Genomic DNA, 19563 nt, shown 5'->3' with positions numbered 1-19563 from the left:
AATTCCCTGACAGTAAAATCAAAGTTTTATCCTTTTGAGTGTTTTGTCAGTTCCAAGGTGGCCACCCAAGAGGTGGGTGTGTGCTAACTCGGTCTCATGTTCTGACAAATGACAGAATAAAACATTTTAAAGTACAAAGTAGGGTTCTGGTGGCATGGGACAGGTTGTGCACTGTCAGTTAATTTAAGTAAATCGTCATTTCACTGTTCTCTTTTAAAAGATGCTAATGTTTGCTGAAATTAACATCGAAATTGTGAGAGCAAATCAGGCATGACCTCCCTGGGTGGAGTTATTGGCATCGTCGGTTCGCTCGTGGCGTACATGATATTACACATACTGTAATAAAATCACGTCACAATGTGTCGTATTTGATGTTTTTTATTTTGTGCTCTCCTTGTGTGTTGCATCAATACATTCAAAAAAATTACACATCCGCATTAGTGCATCTGGCCAATAAATATAATTCTGGGAAGGGAAGACACTTTTAAGAACTTCATCAGTGTAATGGATTGTGTAACCTGGTACTCGTCAGCATGTGGTTTGGGGAAAGGAAGAGACGTCAGGGGAATAAATAAAGTAAAGCTCAGTGCAAACTTGAGAAACCTTAGATGAGAACTGACACCAGAGAGCAAAGTGAAGGAATTTAACAGCAAAATGACTTCAGCTGTGTTTATTTATGTAATGGCATTGCACTTGAACAGACGTCATAATCAGGAAATACGATACACAGAATCAAATTTAGGATCTGAGTGGGCAGTCACAGCATTGTTTGTGATTAGTGACACGACTTGACACAAAGAAATTTCACGTGTTTGAAATCAACATGCTGAGGTTTACCTAAACACATAGATATCAATTGTCAGGTCTTTGTTAATGATCACTGAAAGAGAAACTTGTCTTCAAATCCACACTGAAGCATTCATTTCAAAGATAAAAAATATCAAAACACATGAATGCGCGCACACCTCTGTATTGTGTTGTTAGATTTTTAAAAGTCTTACCAAAACAACTGAACACTTTCTTTGTATGAAGTAGCAGGAGCCATTGTGCTCTACAACAACCAGCAGCCATTTGACAAATGAAAGAGAGAGAAAACCTGAAGAATTTGTGATGTGACTATCAAAAGGAATAAATGTGGTGGTAGGCAGACAATTACTGACATACAAATGCAATTCCTTTATTAAAGGTGTGTGAACTGTTAACATTGCAATCTGAAGATCGTATATAGCCCGGAGCTGAACTCTCTGTACTATTCTGTCCTCTGCATCTCCTGCAGTTCAAAAGGAATACCAACATACAGCAACATGTGGACACAGGCCAAGATCGGAACAAAAAACCAAATGCGGTCACTGACTACAACCGCATGAAGGTATGCAAATGAATATAATGTTGCATTAGTGCAACAATGTTTTCCGAAATGTACAATACAGGTCATAAAATAAGTTATTCCAAATTTCATATATACCTAAGTCTCTCTTTTTTTCTCAGTGCGGCTTTGACATCATGGATCAGAAGGTGCAGACTAATTCAGTGTGAGCAGGAGCACTCAAGAATAAAACTGAATAAAAACAATTCACATCCACAGTCAGTCACGCACAACACTCACACCCACATCCACAGTTTCTCAGTCCCAGTCTCGTTCACGCACAACATCAGACACGGTTTTCAAATAAAGAGAGGGTATAACAAAACAAGTTTGTACCTACCACGTCTTTATATGAAAAAGGCGTCACAATTGTGGAAGATTGAACATGAGTGAAAGAATAAAACTGAAAAACAAAAACTGTGTTAACAACGTTTTTACAGAGATTGTTGATGACACTGAACACACATGAAATGTATGTATTTCAAATGATGATTTACACTGTAAAGCTCCAGCACTTCACTCAATGATAAACACTGAGCACTGAGAAACTTCTTTGTGAATTGAACTGAGGCGGGGGGACGGGATACAAGGCTGCTTGCAGTTATCGACACATTTACAGGACAAAAGGAACTGACGGAGAGGCAAAGAAAGGATTTAAGGTGGGCCAGATTTACAAGCTTTCTTGTAGGCTCTGGTAATTCTAGTGTCAACATTAGCTTCAAGATTAAAATGAAATGTTTACTATGATACAAAACTAAAACAATGAAGGAACATTTTGTAGAATTTGACTCTTAAACAAATCTCCACCGACTGACCAAAGCTGAACAGAATGTCGGCCGTCGTCTGAGCTCTGCTGTGGAGTTTTTAGTTGTGAAATCTGAAAGTCTGGAAATTGTAACTGCAGATGTTAAAAGATTTTTATATTTCCAGATATTAGGAAAAATTCAGCACATTACTTAATTCATATTGAAATAAATAATTATTGCCCAAAATAATGGAAATAGCAATAATTATTATACAATGTTAAAAAACATAAAAATATCACCAAGAAATCCTGAAATTTTATATGAATTTCCAAAATTTTCAGTGCTGTTTATTACACATTCAAATAAGGAGAACATTTGTTGAAATAACTGTAGTGAAATACGCAATAATCATAAACAGTGTACACTCCACATGAATAAAGTACAATTTTAACATAAAACAGCCTTCACAACAATACAGTGAATATGAAATGATTGTATTGTTAAGAAATACGTAGTATTGCACTGCTAATATGAAAATGAGCAAAGGCATAATTTACAAATAATTTAAAACATCTAAGTTCAGGAAATTACATTTTTATTTTCCTCACCATTTACAGTAAATTAATCACAGAAGAAGCTGGGCTAAATATTTTAAATGTCAGAATTATTTTCAGTGCTTTTCTGAACCAGGAATAAAGAAAAGCATAAAGAATTGGATTAACTCCGTAGTTCACTTCACTAACCAACACAAAGACATTCCTGATAATACGTGTGATTAGGTTATTAATATCAGTAAAAAGATTGTAAAAGTAAATAGGCAGCCAGCAGATAATAAAAGCCACCACAACTATTCCTAATGTTTTTGCGGCTTTTCTTTCAGACGGTTTTGATATTTTACTGTCACTCACCTCCTCAGTTTGCCTCTTTTCTATCATACAGTTGATGGCTCTTGAATGGCTTCTTGCAACTACAAATATTCTTAAATAAAACCAATCATCAGTGAATAAGGGATAAAAAAAGTTACAAGTAAAATAAAAATGATCATTTCATAAGAAGTGAATACTGCACAAGCTCCTTCACATAACTCTGTTACAATTTCACTGAAACATAAAAGTAAAACTGTAATGAAAAGTGCAAACAGCCACACTACAGCAATGCTGATCCCTGCAACGGTCAAAGTTATTTTTGAGCTGTAAAAGAAAGGATGGCAGACAGCAATGTAGCGATCAATGGATATTAAAACCACATTATATACAACTACTGTGCTAAGAATATTTGCAAGTGCCTGATACAAATAACAATAAATAACTCCAAAGTACCAGCAACCATCAATCAAGCCAACCAAAGAAAAGGGCATCACTAAGAATCCTGTTAAGTAATCGGCTACTGCGAGTGAAAGAATCAGAAGATTAGTCGGCGTGTGCAGCTGAACAAAATGAGAAATAGAAATGATGACAAGAAGATTCCCAAAGATTGTTGATAAAAGCAAAAAACATGAGAAAATATAATAAACTCCAAAAACTTCAGTTTCATAAATCATTTTACGACAAGATGTATTACTCTGAGGAAAGCAACGTCCAAATCTCAGTTGTTTAAACTCCATGTCTGTCCCCTGATGTCACTGAGCCGTCCTGCCTGCACACTGAGATGTTTATACACTGAGGCCCTGCGACTGCCATATTCTCTCGGCTGACGTAATTCACATGAGGCGTCTCTCTGCTGTGTGTGCTTCACAAATTCTCTCAGGATGTTTGTTTGTTCATTTCAGTTCTTACTCACTAATGAGTTCATCAAATCTCAGATGTCTTCATTATATTTGTTTGTCAGGAGCCGCTCAGGGCTGCGGTGGTCTCTCCTCACAGCTCCACAGTGGTCAGCTGCTGGCTCTCTGCAGTCTCCTTCTTCTCCTCTGTCTGCTGTTTTTGTTTTTTTGTTCTCAGTCACTTTGACTTTCTTTCCTCATCACAGCGAGCAGCACATTAAATCAGCAGGTTCAGATGAGCTGAGGTTGTCCCCAGTGGTGGTCTGACACTCCATCCTGTCCTGTTCTGCTCAGAGCCCCTCTGACTCCTGTGAGCTGAACCTGCATGGAGTGTGCTGGACCACCCTGTGCTCATGAGATCCCCACACACACACACACTAACTGATGTGCTTTTTATTTTGAAGACATTTGCTGTTTAACTGATTTCTAACTTTGTATCAAACAAAACTAAACGACTGCGTCTGTTGGTTTGAAGCACCAAGGAGCACCGCACTGCATGAGTCTGTTAGCCATCATCACTATAAGGACAATTAAAGTTCTTAATAAAGATAGAGATAATGTCAAAAGATCTCCAGAACAATCTTCTGTTATATTTTAATGCTTAGATTCAGTATTTTATATTAATATTACAGTTGCATTAAATTCATACTGTGTTAGAGTAACAGCAAGTGATGCTTTTTACAGAAACTCTGAACCATACAATAAAAAATACAAGAGGACCGCCATCTCCATCATACGAGTTCAGTTTTGATTAAATTAGCAGCAGCTGGTCAATGATGGCAGACGTACAGGAGTTTGTGTGTCGTGTCGTTGTCATCCCCTCCTCATCGACACAGACAGTGAAGTGGTCCTCACCACACAAGAGTTCATACGTGTCACAAGGGTGGTCTGTTAATACAAACCTCACATGAGGCCTCCTCGTTACTCCTAGTGTCACTTGTCATATATTTTTGTCATGTTGTAAAGCAGCTCTGCTCAGGGAGCCCACCTATCATCAGACACTCGCACGTCTTCACAAGAAGTAAAATTGTTAGGTCTGAATACGCAATGGTTTCTTTGAAGACTGACTTAAGTGCTATAATGGACTCATTCAGAAGCCATTAGAGAGAGTAAAGAGAATGTCAGGTTATATAGCGCCCTGATGTGTACAGCAGATTTCCCAACTGTCAGTCCACAGATCAGCACTGGTCCATACGAAATGTTTCCTGTCCACAAAACAGCAGCCCAGTTCATTATATCCACCATAATTAAAGTTTCTGTGTGCTCTGTTCTTCCAGTTGCTTTTTCTCTGCCTTTCCAACAGATGGCACTTCACAGACATTTTTAGTGTTAAAATGCTTTTTATTTGTCATTCCAATAGATGGCGTATAACAAACATTAACACTGCTTGTAGAAATCCTGTACTAAATGGCGTACCACAGACACATAGAAATGGGGCAGACACACAGCACTGCTAACATTAAGAATGAATACAACCAGCAGAGAGTAACTGCTAGACAGAATTCTGTGTGTCTGTGTATCTGTGTGTCCGTCTAGTAGCCATATCTCTGTCATTCCAACATACGGTGATTCACAAGCATTTATACAAATCATCATATTTGTCATTTCAACAGATGGTTGTACCAATTGGCATATAACAGAGACATATGAAGTGTCTGTCTGTGTTTCTGTGTATCTATGTGTCTCTCAAGTTTCTGTATCTCTGTTATAAGACATTTGGTATGGGATTAGTAAAAGTAGTGTTAATGTTTGTGATGCACCATCTGTTGAAATAAAAAATGCTGTGCACTTTCTTACTACCTGAATTACAAAAACACATTCCAGTAGATGGTGCACTGCAAATGTTAACACCTAATATGTCAATCAGACAGTTACTGCTAGATGGACAGAAACAGGCAGCTGTATCTACAATAAGGTTCCATTAGGGAAAAGGATCAAATGCATAAATGTATGATGAGACAGCATGACCCAAAGCTAAGGAAGTCTGGGTCAAAAGAAATCAAGATGTGACGCACCAGACCAGGGATGATGAATTTCATGAGGATGTGAATGTGTAAATTATTAAGGACGTCTGTGAACACTCAGTACTCAGGCAGTAGAAACACCAGAGGAACATTAAGAGTGAAATCATAAGAATACCATGGCCATTGCAGCAGTGCGGGCCAAAGGAGGCACCAAAAACAACCAGAACCAAACTAAAGTGTGATGTTCAGCGTCAGGGGGTGTGAAGGCATTGGAATAGGGGAGCCCAAACCTTACTACAACTCTCGAGATTGACTTAAATGATGTCATTGGGATTGTAGGAGACCGCTATAGTGTAGTCTGTGCGGTCAGTGCAAATATTGTGGGTAAAGATTTATTGAGGAGGAGCAGAAGAGAGACTTGTCTTAATTTACTGCTGGTTCCAGACAGGTCAAAGTGCAGATGCTGTGAATTTCACTTAAAAACATCAGGTACTCTAATTGTTCTTTCTGTGAATATTATACCTCCTCCTCATAGAGGACCCTATTGTTTCAAGATAACTGATGACTGTTACCATAAGGCAGGTGTTTTACAACCAAAAAATGATGAGTAGAGTCCATAGGCTCAACTGTATATCCTCAACCCAGTCAAGGTCACCAACAGGACAATTCAAGGTGCCGTCCTGCACTGATGAATCAGTTAAGGTGACGAATGCGTGAAATTAATCCTTTCACTCCAGTGTGTTGAATGATGTTTGAAATTGAAGAGGAATGCACAGAGCAGTAGGTGCTCGACCAAACACTGTTACAGTGGCAAATGTAATGGACAGGAATACACAGAGTCGTAATTCTCTAAGGACAAATGAGGCAGCCATCATGTTTGAGCACCCAGATGGAGAATCACCTCTGGAGCGGGACCTCCTGATCTGTTCTAGAGCAGATTCATGGGATGTAAATAGGGACAGCCAGAGGATTTATTTACTTGATCCAAACTTGGATGCAGTTATATTCACTACTATTTCCATACAGCTATTAAAATAATTGACAGTGTCAAAGAGTTAAGATAAGTGGGAGGACAGTGAAGGTATGAGTGGCTAGTAAATTACAACCTGTACTTGAGTCATGTGAAGTACGTCTTCAAATACGTATATAAGGGCCATGATTGTGTCAGCATTGTCTTTAGAATACTCCTGAATGTGATGAAATTAGGCAATTCGTGAACTCTCAGTATATCTGCGCCCCCAAGGCAGTGTGCCGGCTGTTTTGATTTGTTGTCTGTTAGCATTCTCATATAATTATGCAGTTGTATTTAGAGAGGATAATGAAGTATGCACATTGGATAGGGGTAGGGGTAGAGATACCACCCTGACAGCTTGGTTTAAGCTGAATAAGGACATACTTGGAGTGAGGGATTATTTTTATTGGCAATTGCCGGAGCATTACCAGTGTGAATATACAACATCGAGATGGACAGTGAAAAGACAGATAAAAAAGATACAGATATTATCTAAGGCGACTTTTACTAAATATTAAAGGGGCTTGAGGACCTTAGAACAATCGAAGGGGTGGTCTGTGGATCATTCATGAAGGCTGCAAGAGCGAGGGGCTTTGTCAACACTAATTACTTCTAGAACAGGAAGAGTCTGTACTCATTGGGATGAGCCGCAGCTGCTTAACACTTGTCTGACTTAATAATAATAAAAAAAAAATGCACAAAATTAAAATAAAAAAAAATGCCAACCTTTGCAAGTGCCATACATTTACACCAGCTGGTACAGACTCAAATCAAATTTATGTTTTTACTCTATAATAGTAATAATAATAGTAGCTCACTACTCAAAAATGTAAATACTGTAAGGATCCGAAATCTAACCCACAGCCTCTTGATTATAACACAGTGTTGTACCGTAACCCAATTTCTTTCTCTTCAGTAACATTCTTGAATAGAAGTGCCCTTGTTTGTTATACTTGTTGTACCTTTTGTGAAAGTCTTAATTTAATATTTGGACTTCAGGCTTCACACATTATACACTTCATGTCTACATTTTGTCAATTATTACTAAAATATGACAAACGTTTCTGTTTTAATGATGTGTTTACATAGATTGTTGTAGACACGGAACATGCATTAAATGCATGTGTTACAAATGACGATGTATTATTTACTATCTAGAATAACAGACACCTCACACCCAGAAAAACAGACTTGAGCTGCATCAGCTGGGAGGGATGGGATAGCAGGCTTATTGCGCTGACCAACACATTTATAAAACAAAAGGTGCTGGTGAGAAGGTGAGAGGGAATTTAAGGCGGCCTGGCATTACATCTTTTTTCATAGGCTTCAGGGATTCTAGAGTTAAACTCTTTGCCTTCGTTTGTGTCTTTGAAACACCAATTAACTCAGAAGAATTGTTAGTGAAATACAGGAGAAGGTTGCGTGAGATGGTTGCACAGCACTATCAAGGACATACAGAATGCTGTGTTTTGTGTGTAAAGTGAGTGTTGCTTTGTTGTGATGTAAGATTTTGCATATAACTTTATAAATGTTTTGTATGTCTTTATTTGTAATCTAGGCAAAGAAGTGTAATTTAGTGTTACTTTGCCTGAGGTTATACATATAGAAGGGAAGTTGGGGGTAAGGCATATACAGTACAATAATACCTTATAGACAGTGGTAAGTCAGTGAGATTAGGCATTCTAAGGCTACATATTAATAATACAATAGGGGAAAGTAGAGCAAAATATATTACTCTACCAAGATAAAACATGCTTGAAGCAAAAACTCTAATGCACCGTGGAAAACAATGGGGATTGCAACCTTCCTTTAATATGGGCTGCCATGGGATATACAAATCCTGAGGACTATTTTGATAGTTCATGAACTTGACTGAGCGATGGTATTGGTGATGACTGTGAATACTCTTCAGTGGGATGCACATCACCTTTCCTTTTTTCTGATGTCAAGTTCTGCTCTTGGGTTTCTGAAGCTGTTGTTGAACTTCCTCACTTTTCAGTCCTGCTGTTTCTCTCAGCCTTTTATTCTTATTATTTATGCTTCGATAAATATTGCATAAGTACATGTTTATTCCTTTTGATTGGCAAAACATAAATTGCTCAGGCTTTATTTCTCTTTCATTTGTCAAATAACTGCAGTGTTTTTGTAGAGCACAATGGCTCCTGCTACTTCATACACAAAAAGTGTTCAGTTATCTTGTAAGCCAATTATAAATCTAATGGCACAATATATATCTTTGAGATGAATGCTTTAGTTAGAATTGGATCACAAATGTCTTTTTCAGTGATCATTAACAAAGACCTGATGCTTGATATCCGTGTGATTAGATAAACCTCAGCCTGTTGATTTCAAACACGTGAAAGTTCTTTGTGTCAAGTTGTGTCACTAATTCCAGACAATGCTGTGACTCTCCACTCAGATGCTAAATTTGATTCAGCTTATCATATTTCCTGATTGTGATGTCTGTTCAGGTGAAATGCCATTATATTAATACACACAGTTGAAGTCATTTTGCTGTTTAATTCCTTGACTTTGCTCTCTGGTGTCAGCTCTCGTCTTACATTTCTCCAGTTTGCACTGAGCTTTATTTTATTTATTCCCTGACGTCTCTCCTTTTCCACTAACCATAGGTGGATGAGCACCGGTTTACACCATCTGTTCGACTGATAAAGTTGTTGAAAGTGTCTCCCTTCCCAGAATTCTCTTTATTGGACTAGTAATATAATGTCATGAGGAATTTGTCTTTGTGGTGTTTTGTTGCAAAAATCAATGTGAGAACAAAACATAAAAAGATCAAATATGACAGAGTGTAAAGTGATCTTATGTTTTAGATCACAATTTATTTCAATTGTTCAGAGGATCATACACAATTTTATTTTGCTCTCTTTGAGCCTCTCCAACGCAGTAGTGACACAGCCTGACCTCCCACACTGTTTGATGTTGGGGAGATGGGTCATATAATCAATGCCTGCCCGCTCTCCACAGAGACTATGGACTGTACCTGGGCAAAAGAGGAAATTATTTTGCCGTGTCTAATCCCCTTTCTCTTCCCAACACAGGAGTGCTATTACTGGATGGTCACCGGGTGGTTGCTGTGTTTGACTCCGGGAGTAACATGTCTGTTGTTGCTCACCTCTTTGTCCTACCACGACAGTTTAAATAATCTATGACTAGTTTAACTTGTATACACAGGGAGACCAGATATTATAGAAATGCCAAATATGTCAAAAGTTGGGAGGGCACCCCTAAATCTTTGTTGGTAGCAGTATTACCTAATCCTTCTTTTCCGGTGATATCAGTACAGGAGTGTTCTGAGATTAAACACAGTATTGAATCAACCACTCCTTCAGAGAGATTGGACCTCATAGTGGGTTGGAATTCCCCAGACTTGGCTGTCCCCATGCCATGTACTTCCACTGACGTCACCGACCACAATGGCGGAACAGACGCCCCATCGACAAACCCAGAGGTGGAATCATTCTCCGAGGAGGTCGAAGCCCTGGTCCTTGATGATACGGACGATCCACATTGTACAAAGATGAGGGCTCCCTTCAAGGTGTTATGGGATAAAGAGGTTGAGCTCGCATTTCTTGACTTAAAAGAGGCCCTTACCTCAGTACCTGAATTAAGGAATCCTGATATTAATGCTCCTTTTATTCTCCATACTTATGCTTTGGCCACAGGTTCTGTGCTGAACCAAACTATTGATGGTGCTGAACACCCCATGATGTACCTGAGCCAGAAACTTCTAGACCGGGAGACAAGATATGCAGCCATGGAACAGGAAGCCCTGGCGATCAAATAGGCTGAAATATCAGCTGAAGTACTATCTACTGGGGCAGGAGATCACCTTGGTTACGGGCCACGCCGCCCTCCAGTGGATCGCCGTGCATAAGGACTCAAACTAGATGGTTTTTGGACCTGCAGCCTTATAAGTTCAAAGTTGTTTATCGGTGGGGTACTCTCCAATCCAACACCAATGCCCTTTCCTGTGTTTTCAACTTTTTGAATCAAGCCCTCGACATGACGGGTCTGGGCTGGAGGTGGGGGTTGTGTCAGGGTTAGTGTTAGGCAACAGTCAGCGGGCTTGATTGTGCATGAAACTACAAGAGATGGGGGTCTGAGACATGGTATTAATACTCTTCTTTCCTTTTCATCTACAGAAAGACGTCTGAAAGAAAAGCCCATACCTTGACAAACGCACCGATTACCGCCTCCATCCGCACAATGAAGAAACACTCCTCTCCGGCTCCATGGAATCACCTCATTTACGGTCCCGTCCTGATCACTTCAGTTCTGTCTCTCCATTTCTGATGTCATCTACAGCTCCCTCAAACTTCGTCACATCTGTTATTTTAATTTGTCCCTCTATAAAAGCTTCGTAACTCCATGATTGTTTGTCAAGTGTGTCTGATTTTTGTTCTGACCTTTGACTTTGTTGCCAGCAAGTGGAACCTACGGCCAGTATACGGGGAGGCTCCCCAACTCTTAATCTGTCTCATCTGTTTAATTTATCACAATATATACAATCCAATGTCTGCCTGCATGTCTGTCTTCTTTTCATGACAGAACTACTTAATGGATTTAGATTGGGTCTTTTTCCATAAATTGCATGAACATTCCAGTTGATTTTGCGACTTCTCTCATCGCGCTAAGAATCATAGCTCGTTTGCAGGAGTGATATATTCACGCTAATCTGAGACACAGGATGCTGGCCGAGAGGAGGGGAATCGAGACGTAAGGAGTGAGGAGCCAGACAGGACCCTCCTCACTGTCATGTTTTATTACTTTGCCGTCGGAGCCACAGGGGGACCGCTAGTATACAATAATCATAAGTAAAATAAATAGAACAAAATGCAACAAAACACAATGTAAGCCAGCAGTAAACTGAACTAAACAAATGACTATGAGGAAGGAACCGTCAGTATCACAGAAGGACATGGAATGCTAGAACAGGAATCTCAATCTCATTTTAAAGGGTTTAACCCTTAAACCACCACATACTTGGAAGGTTAATGCACCTCTGGACGCCAAATACTTTTTTGCTGTACTTTTTAAGTAAACATTATAATTCACAAAGAAAATGTGAAATTTTAATGGAACACATTTTTTTTCATGCAAAGAGCATCACAATTACTGCAACACTGATCATTTTACACACTGCCAATGAACTATAGAAACTATTAAAAAAACTACTGCAACAATCAATTATTATATGTACAAGATGCAACTGAAACCATTGATGAAATTCATTAATCACTGAGCCAACTGCATTTGAACTGGTGGCCCACAAGCACACAGAGGCCAACGGTGATGCTCGCAGGCTAGTCTAGTGCAGCGGCTGAATCCCAGGGACGGTGATGCTGCAGTGCTGCCAGGGCCAGCAGTGGTCATGAGCTGGCCGCTCAACGAATATACGGCACTGACTGATCAGCTGTAACGTGCTGGCAAATATCACTAAGACACAACTATAGCTGGTTCTGGTGGTTTAAGAGTTAATTGAGGGTGATTCCTTAATGTCATTAGGTAATAAATTCCACAGACGAGGTGCAGTGGCCCTGTCCCCCTTAGTTTTGCACTTAGTATGACAGACAACAAGAAACAACTGACCGGTAGATCTAAGCTCTCTGGATGGTTGCTGTAGAACACACAATTCAGATAAACAGGCAGGAATGTACCCATGTATTGATTTAAAAACCAGCAGTAAAATTTTAAAATCGGTTCTTAAACTAACAGACATCCAGTATAAAGAGGCTAAAATTAGAGGAACAGAATCAAACTTTCTTGCCCAGACCACAGAACATGCAGCAGCATTTTGGAACAGTTACAGCCTGCAAGTTATCAGGGATTTGCTGATCCAAGAATACAACAAGCTGCAGTAATAACGCTGAGAAATGATAAAAGCAGGAGTAACTTCTTCAAGATCGCTAGGAGATAAGAAAGGCTTCATATTGGCAAAACAACAAAGCTGGACAAAGCAACTCTTGAACACAGAATTTATCTCACTAACAGAAGCATTTATTATAGCCAACAATAATGGACCCAAGATATCAAATGCTTCCAGTGCGAGGCCTTGTGGAACAACATCAAGAGGATCAAAAGTAGGTCTAAGTGTGTCAATAGTGCTTTATAGCTATGAAAGTGAAACGACATCAAAGGAGTCCACAACAATGCCTTGATTAACAACAGGAAGTACATAACCTGTTAAAAGAATGCTGAGAGGAGTGTATCAATTTTGCTGCCAAAGAATGAGAGAAACTGTTCCCATGAATGAATAGTACTATTTAATGCCATCTCTGAATGGGGGTAAATACCTTCATTAATTACATTAAATAACAACAACAACAACATTTATTTATATAGCACATTTTCATACAAAAAGTAGCTCAAAGTGCTTTACATAATGAAGAAAAGAAAAATAAAAGACAAGATAAGAACTTAAAATAAGACAACATTAGTTAACATAGAAAAGGAGTAAGGTCAGATGGCCAGGGTGGACAGAAAAAACAGAAAAAAATCTCCAGACGGCTGGAGAAAAAAAAAAAATCTACAGGGGTTCCAGGCCACGAGACCGCCCAGTCCCCTCTGGGCATTCTACCTAACATAAATGAAATAGTCCTCTTTGTAGTTAGGGTTCTCACGGAGTCACTTGATGCTGATGGTCATACAGACTTCTGGCTTTTAATCCATCCATCATTGTTGGAATATCACGGTGCTTTGAGTAGACCAAAAAGATCTTGGAAAAGGAAACAGAAGAGAGAGTAGGGTACAGATTTTAGAGCCACCATGAATAGTTATTATAATGAGTTGGATATACAGAGTATCAGGATTTTAATTAAAGTGAAGTTATGTGAAGGCCATGTTAAAGTAATGTGTTTTCAGCAGTTTTTTAAAGTGCTCCACCGTATCAGCCCGCCAAATTCCTATAGGCAGGCTATTCCAGATTTTAGGTGCATAACAGCAGAAGGCCGCCTCACCACTTTTAAGTTTTGTTCCTGGAATTCTAAGGAGACACTCATTTGAGGATCTGAGGTTACGATTTGGAATATAAGGTGTCAGACATTCCGATATATAAGATGGAGCAGATTATTTAAGGCTTTATAAACCATAAGCAGAATTTTAAAGTCAATCCTGAATGACACAGGTAACCAGTGTAGTGACATCAAAAATGGAGAAATGTGCTCGGATTTTCTTTTCCTAGTTAGGATTCTAGCAGCTGCATTCTGCACTCGTTGCAAATGATTTATGTCTTTTTTTGGGTGGTCCTGAGAGGAGTGCATTACAACAATCTACTCGACTGAAAACAAAAGCGTTAACTAATTTCTCAGCACCTTTCAGTGATATAAGAGGTCTAAGTTTAGCTATGTTTCTTAAGTGAAAAAATGCTGTCCTAGTAGTCTGATTAATATGCGATTTAAAATTCAGATTACAGTCAACAATTACCCTAAACTTTTTACCTCCGTCTTGACTTTTAATCCAAATGTATCCAGTTTATTTCTAATAGCCTCATTGTATCCATTATTGCTAATCACTAAGATTTCAGTTTTCTCTTTATTTAACTTGAGAAAGTTACTATTCATCCATTCTGAGATACAAGTCAGACATTGTGTTAGTGAATCAAGAGATTCGGGGTCATCAGGTGCTATTGATAAGTACAGCTGTGTGTCATCAGCATAGCTGTGGTAGCTCGTGTTGTGCCTTGAGATAATCTGACCTAACGGAAGCATATAGATTGAGAAGAGCAGCGGACCCAGGATAGAGCCTTGTGGAACACCATATATAGTGCATCCGGAAAGTATTCACAGCGTATCACTTTTTCCGCATTTTGTTATGTTACAACCTAATTCGAAAATGGATTAAATTCATTTTTTTCCTCAGACTTCAACACGCAACACCCCATAATGACAACGTGAAAAAAGTTCACCTGAGGTTTTTGTAAATTTATTAAAAATTAAAAAACTGAGAAATCACATGTCCATAAGTATTCACAGCCTTTGCCATGAAGCTCAAAATTGAGTTTCCCCTGATCATCCTTGAGATGTTTAATTGGAGTCCATCTGTGGTAAATTCAGTTGATTGGACATGATTTGGAAAGGCACACACCTGTCTATAGAAGGTCCCACAGTTGACAGTTCATGTCAGAGCACAAACCAAGCATGAAGTAAAAGGAATTGTCTGTAGACCTCCGAGACAGGATTGTCTCGAGGCACAAATATGGGGAAGGTTATAGAAAAATTTTTGCTGCTTTGAAGGTCCCAATGAGCACAGTGGCCTCCATCGTCCGTAAGCAGAAGAAGTTTGAAACCACTAGGACTCTTCCTAGAGCTGACCGGCCATCTAAACTGAGCGATCGGATGAGAAGGGCCTTAGTCAGGGAGGTGACCAAGAACCCGATGGTCACTCTGTCAGGATTCCAGAGGTTCTCTGTGGAGAGAGGAGAACCTTCCAGAAGGACAATCATCTCTACAGCAATCCACCAATCAGGCCTGTATGGTAGAGTGGCCAGACGGAAGCCACTCCTTAGTAAAAGGCACATGGCAGCCTGCCTCGAGTTTGCCAAAAGGCACCTGAAGGACTCTCAGACCATGAGAAACAAAATTCTCTGGTCTAATGAAACAAAAATTAAACTCTTTGGTGTGAATGTCAGGTGTCACGTTTGAAGGAAACCAGGCACCACTCATCACCAGGCCAATACCATCCCTACAGTGAAGCATGGTGGTGGCAGCATCATGCTGTGGGGATGTTTTTCAGCGGAAGGAACTGGGAGACTAGTAAGGATAAAGGGAAAGATGACTGCAGCAATTTACAGAGACATCCTGGATGAAAACCTGCTCCAGAGCGCTCTTGACCTCTGACTGGGGCGAAGGTTCATCTTTCAGCAGGACAACGACCCTAAGCACACAGCCAAGATATCAAAGGAGTGGCTTGAGGACAACTCTGTAAATGTCCTTGAGTGGCCCAGCCAGAGCCCAGACTTGAATCCGATTGAACATCTCTGGAGAGATCTTAAAATGGCTGTGCACCGACGCTTCCCATCCAACCTGATGGAGCTTGAGAGGTGCTGCAAAGAGGAATGGGCGATACTGGCCAAGGATTGGTCTGCCAAGCTTGTGGCATCATATTCAAAAAGACTTGAGGCTGGAATTGCTGCCAAAGGTGCATCGACAAAGTATTGAGCAAAGGCTGTGAATACTTATGTACATGGGATTTCACAGTTTTTATTTTAATAAATTCAAAAACCTCAAGAAAACCTTTTCACATTGTCATTATGGGGTGTTGTGTGTAGAATTCTGAGGAAAAAATGAATTTAATCCATTTTGGAATAAGGCTGAAACCTAACAAAATATGGAAAAACTGATGCACTGTGAATACTTTCCGGATGCACTGTAGGATATCATGTGTCTTTGAGTTGTAATTACCACAACTAACAAAGAATTTTCTTCCTGTCAGGTAGGATTCAAACCAATTTAAGACCCTGCCAGAGAGGCCCACCCATTGACTAAGGCGATTTCTAAGAATGTTGTGATCAATGGTGTCAAATGCAGCACTCAGATCTAAGAGGATGAGAACAGATAAATGGCCTCTGTCTGCATTTACCCGCAAGTCATTTACTACTTTAACGAGTGCAGTTTCTGTGCTGTGATTTGTTCTAAAACCCGACTGAAATTTATCAAGAATAGCAGGTTTATTGAGGTGGTCATTTAACTGCATAATGACTGCCTTCTCCAGAACTTTACTTAAGAAAGGCAGGTTAGAGATGGGTCTAAAATTTTCAAGAGCCGAGGGATCGAGATTATGTTTCTTAAGTAGGGGTTTAACTACAGCAGTCTTAAGACAGTCTGGGAAGACCCCGTATCTAATGACAAATTTACTATGTCAAGAACATTATCAATTAGCACGCCTGATCCTTCTTTGAAAACCTTTGTTGGTATTGGGTCAAGGACGCAGGTGGAGGGTTTTAATTGAGATATTATTTTTGTAAATCAGGTAAATCTATCCTAGTGAAAGAGTTTAATTTGTTTATAACAGGAGTGCTGGGGTTTAGGAGGATCCTTAGTGTTGGGGAGATATACTATGTTATTTCTAATATCATTAATTTTTGATTGAAAATACAGCAATAGCCTCACAGGTTTTACTGGAAGTACTTAGGAGGCATTCCTTTGAGTTACCTGGGTTTAGTAGGCGATCAATTGTAGAGAATAAGACTCTGGGATTACTAGCATTGTTATTTATAATCTTATAGAAATAGCAGCGCCTCTCAAGACGGACAGTGTTATTGTATTCTGTTATTTTAACTTTTAATATTTCATAGTGGATAGTTAGTTTAGTCTTCCTCCATTGACGCTCAGCTCTACGGCATGTTCTCTTTAAATCAGACACTCTTTGGGTCTTCCATGGTATAACAATGCTAGAAGATTTTTTCACTGTCTTTTCAGGTGCAACTATGTCAACAGCAGCTCTCACTTTAGTATTAAATCTTTCCACCTTACTATTTACATTATCCTCACTATTATAGTTGGCACTATAAACGGACTGATTGCTTAGAATGTTTGTAAGTTTTAAAGCTGCTGATGAGTCAAAGAAGCGTTTTTTAACAATATGCTTCTCATGAGTGTTTTCTATCATTATTTCTATATTAAAAGTAGAAGAAAATGGTCTGATAGACCAATATCAATGATCTGCTTTATATCAACTTTCAGTCCTTTAGTAATCACTAAGTCTAACGTATGACCTGCTTTATGTGTAGGCTGATTTACGAGCTGTCTCAAATCAAAAGAATCCAGGAGGTTCATAAATTCTTTTACTTTTAGGTCACACTGATTATCTATATGAAAATTAAAGTCGCCAACTATTAGGAGTGTGTCATAGTTAGTAATTAAAATTGACATTAAGTCAGAGAATTCCTCAAAAAAAGACGCATTGAATTTTGGAGGTCTATACACGGATAATACTAGAACTTGAGAATCTCCATGAATAACAACGCGAGATACTCAAAGGACTTGAACTTACCAAAACTGACATCTTTACATTTTAACCGGCTCGAGTAAATGTTTGCCAAACCGCCTCTTTTTCCTTGGCGGTCTGCACGAGTAAAACTGTAATCCGGAGGCAGATTCGATTAAAACAGCCGCGCTGTCTGAGCTAAGCCACGTTTCACTTAGTGCAATAAAATCTATTTTTTTATCACTAATAAGATCGTTGATAAAAAACGTCTTGTTAGTTAAAGCTCTAACATTTAATAGTGCCATATTTAATGTTTTGGAGGGGCAGAGATGAATACTATGTGCGTTATTGATATTTGGAATAGGAACTTATTTTATTAGCGCTCTGTGTGTATTTTTTGTTTAATCTGTGATCTGTTTTTATAGTTTTAATACATTGTTCCTCTAAAATAGTAATTTTAATTAGATTATTGGTGTTTATGCCGTATTGCCTAGATTTTCTACGTGCATTGAGATTGCTTATTACAGTATTAATGTTGTGCACTTTAACGGAAGATTCTATTAAACACTTATCATGTCCTAGCACAACAGTATCATTTCGGAAGGGGTTAAGAGAAGAGATAGATAGTCAAGATAAATGAATTACCTTAGATATGTTTTCGGAGAGGACCTGGGCGCCGAAGCTGTTCATATGCAGGCCATCTTGGTTGAAGAAACGCTGCCTTTCCAAAAAGAGATTCCAATTGTTGATGAAACCGACCGCTTCTTGCAGAAAACCTGCAGCCAGTTGTTTAATCCTAGCAAACGACCGTAGTACTCGTTTGATCGTCTGACGAAAGGTTGTGGACCCTGTGGTCCCCGGCCGGGATGCCCAGGAGGACCAGAGGAGGGCTTGTGCCTCCTCCAGACCGCGAGGGGGCGTCCGTCCTGGTTATACTGGAGGCCTCAGGTAGAGGGCTTGGAAGCCCAGCCCTGTAGGGACCCGTGGCCACTGCCAGGCGGCGCCCCAGTGCCTGATTATCCCGGGAGCCCGGCACTTCCGCCACACCAGGAAGTGCCGGGGGGAAGACTTTGGAGGACACCCGGAGAGCTGCTGGGAGGACAGCCGGCAGTTCCGCCACGCTGGGTCTTGGCCAAGGGAAGAATGCCGGGAACACCTGGTGCTCATCCGGGAATCATATATAAGGGGCCACCTTCCTTCAGTGAGCGGTGGATGTCGGGTGGAAGTGGACAGAGCTGGAGAGAGAACTGGAGGCGGCCAGGAGAAAGGCACAAAGGACTGTGTGGCCTGGACAATTGGGGAATCAGTGCAAGAGGCACTGGGGTGTTTGAGTGCAGAAAAGACTTGTAAATAATTATTGTAAATAAACAGTGTGTGGTGGAGCCAACGATGTCCGTCTGTCTGTGTCCGGGTCCAAGTTCACAACCCGAAATGAAGATCTTTGCCGAAGGGGTCCTCTCCTTCGTGTCTTTAATCAAAGCTGCGAAGTCAGCCTTGAGGATTTCTGATTGTCGGTGCCTTATATCTTTTACGCCGGCATGCAAAACAACCGCTCCAACTGCCCTGTTCTTGTGCTTCTCGAGGATTGCCGGCGCACGTCTCATCACATCTTGGACATGAGCACCGGGAAAACAAGAAACAAACGATTTTCATCCGCCGAGGTCATCAGCGGTGTCGCTCCTCCGAGACGTGGGGGTGAGGTCGGCACAACGTGGAGTTGATGTTACGCCAATTACAGATGGCGAGGACGGTTTATCCAGAAGCTGGGC

This window comes from Polypterus senegalus, chromosome 3 (assembly GCF_016835505.1).
Source record: "Polypterus senegalus isolate Bchr_013 chromosome 3, ASM1683550v1, whole genome shotgun sequence".
Classification (NCBI taxonomy): Eukaryota; Metazoa; Chordata; class Cladistia; order Polypteriformes; family Polypteridae; genus Polypterus; species Polypterus senegalus.
The sequence above is the reverse complement of the archived record's forward strand: the minus strand, read 5'-3'. Positions refer to the sequence as shown.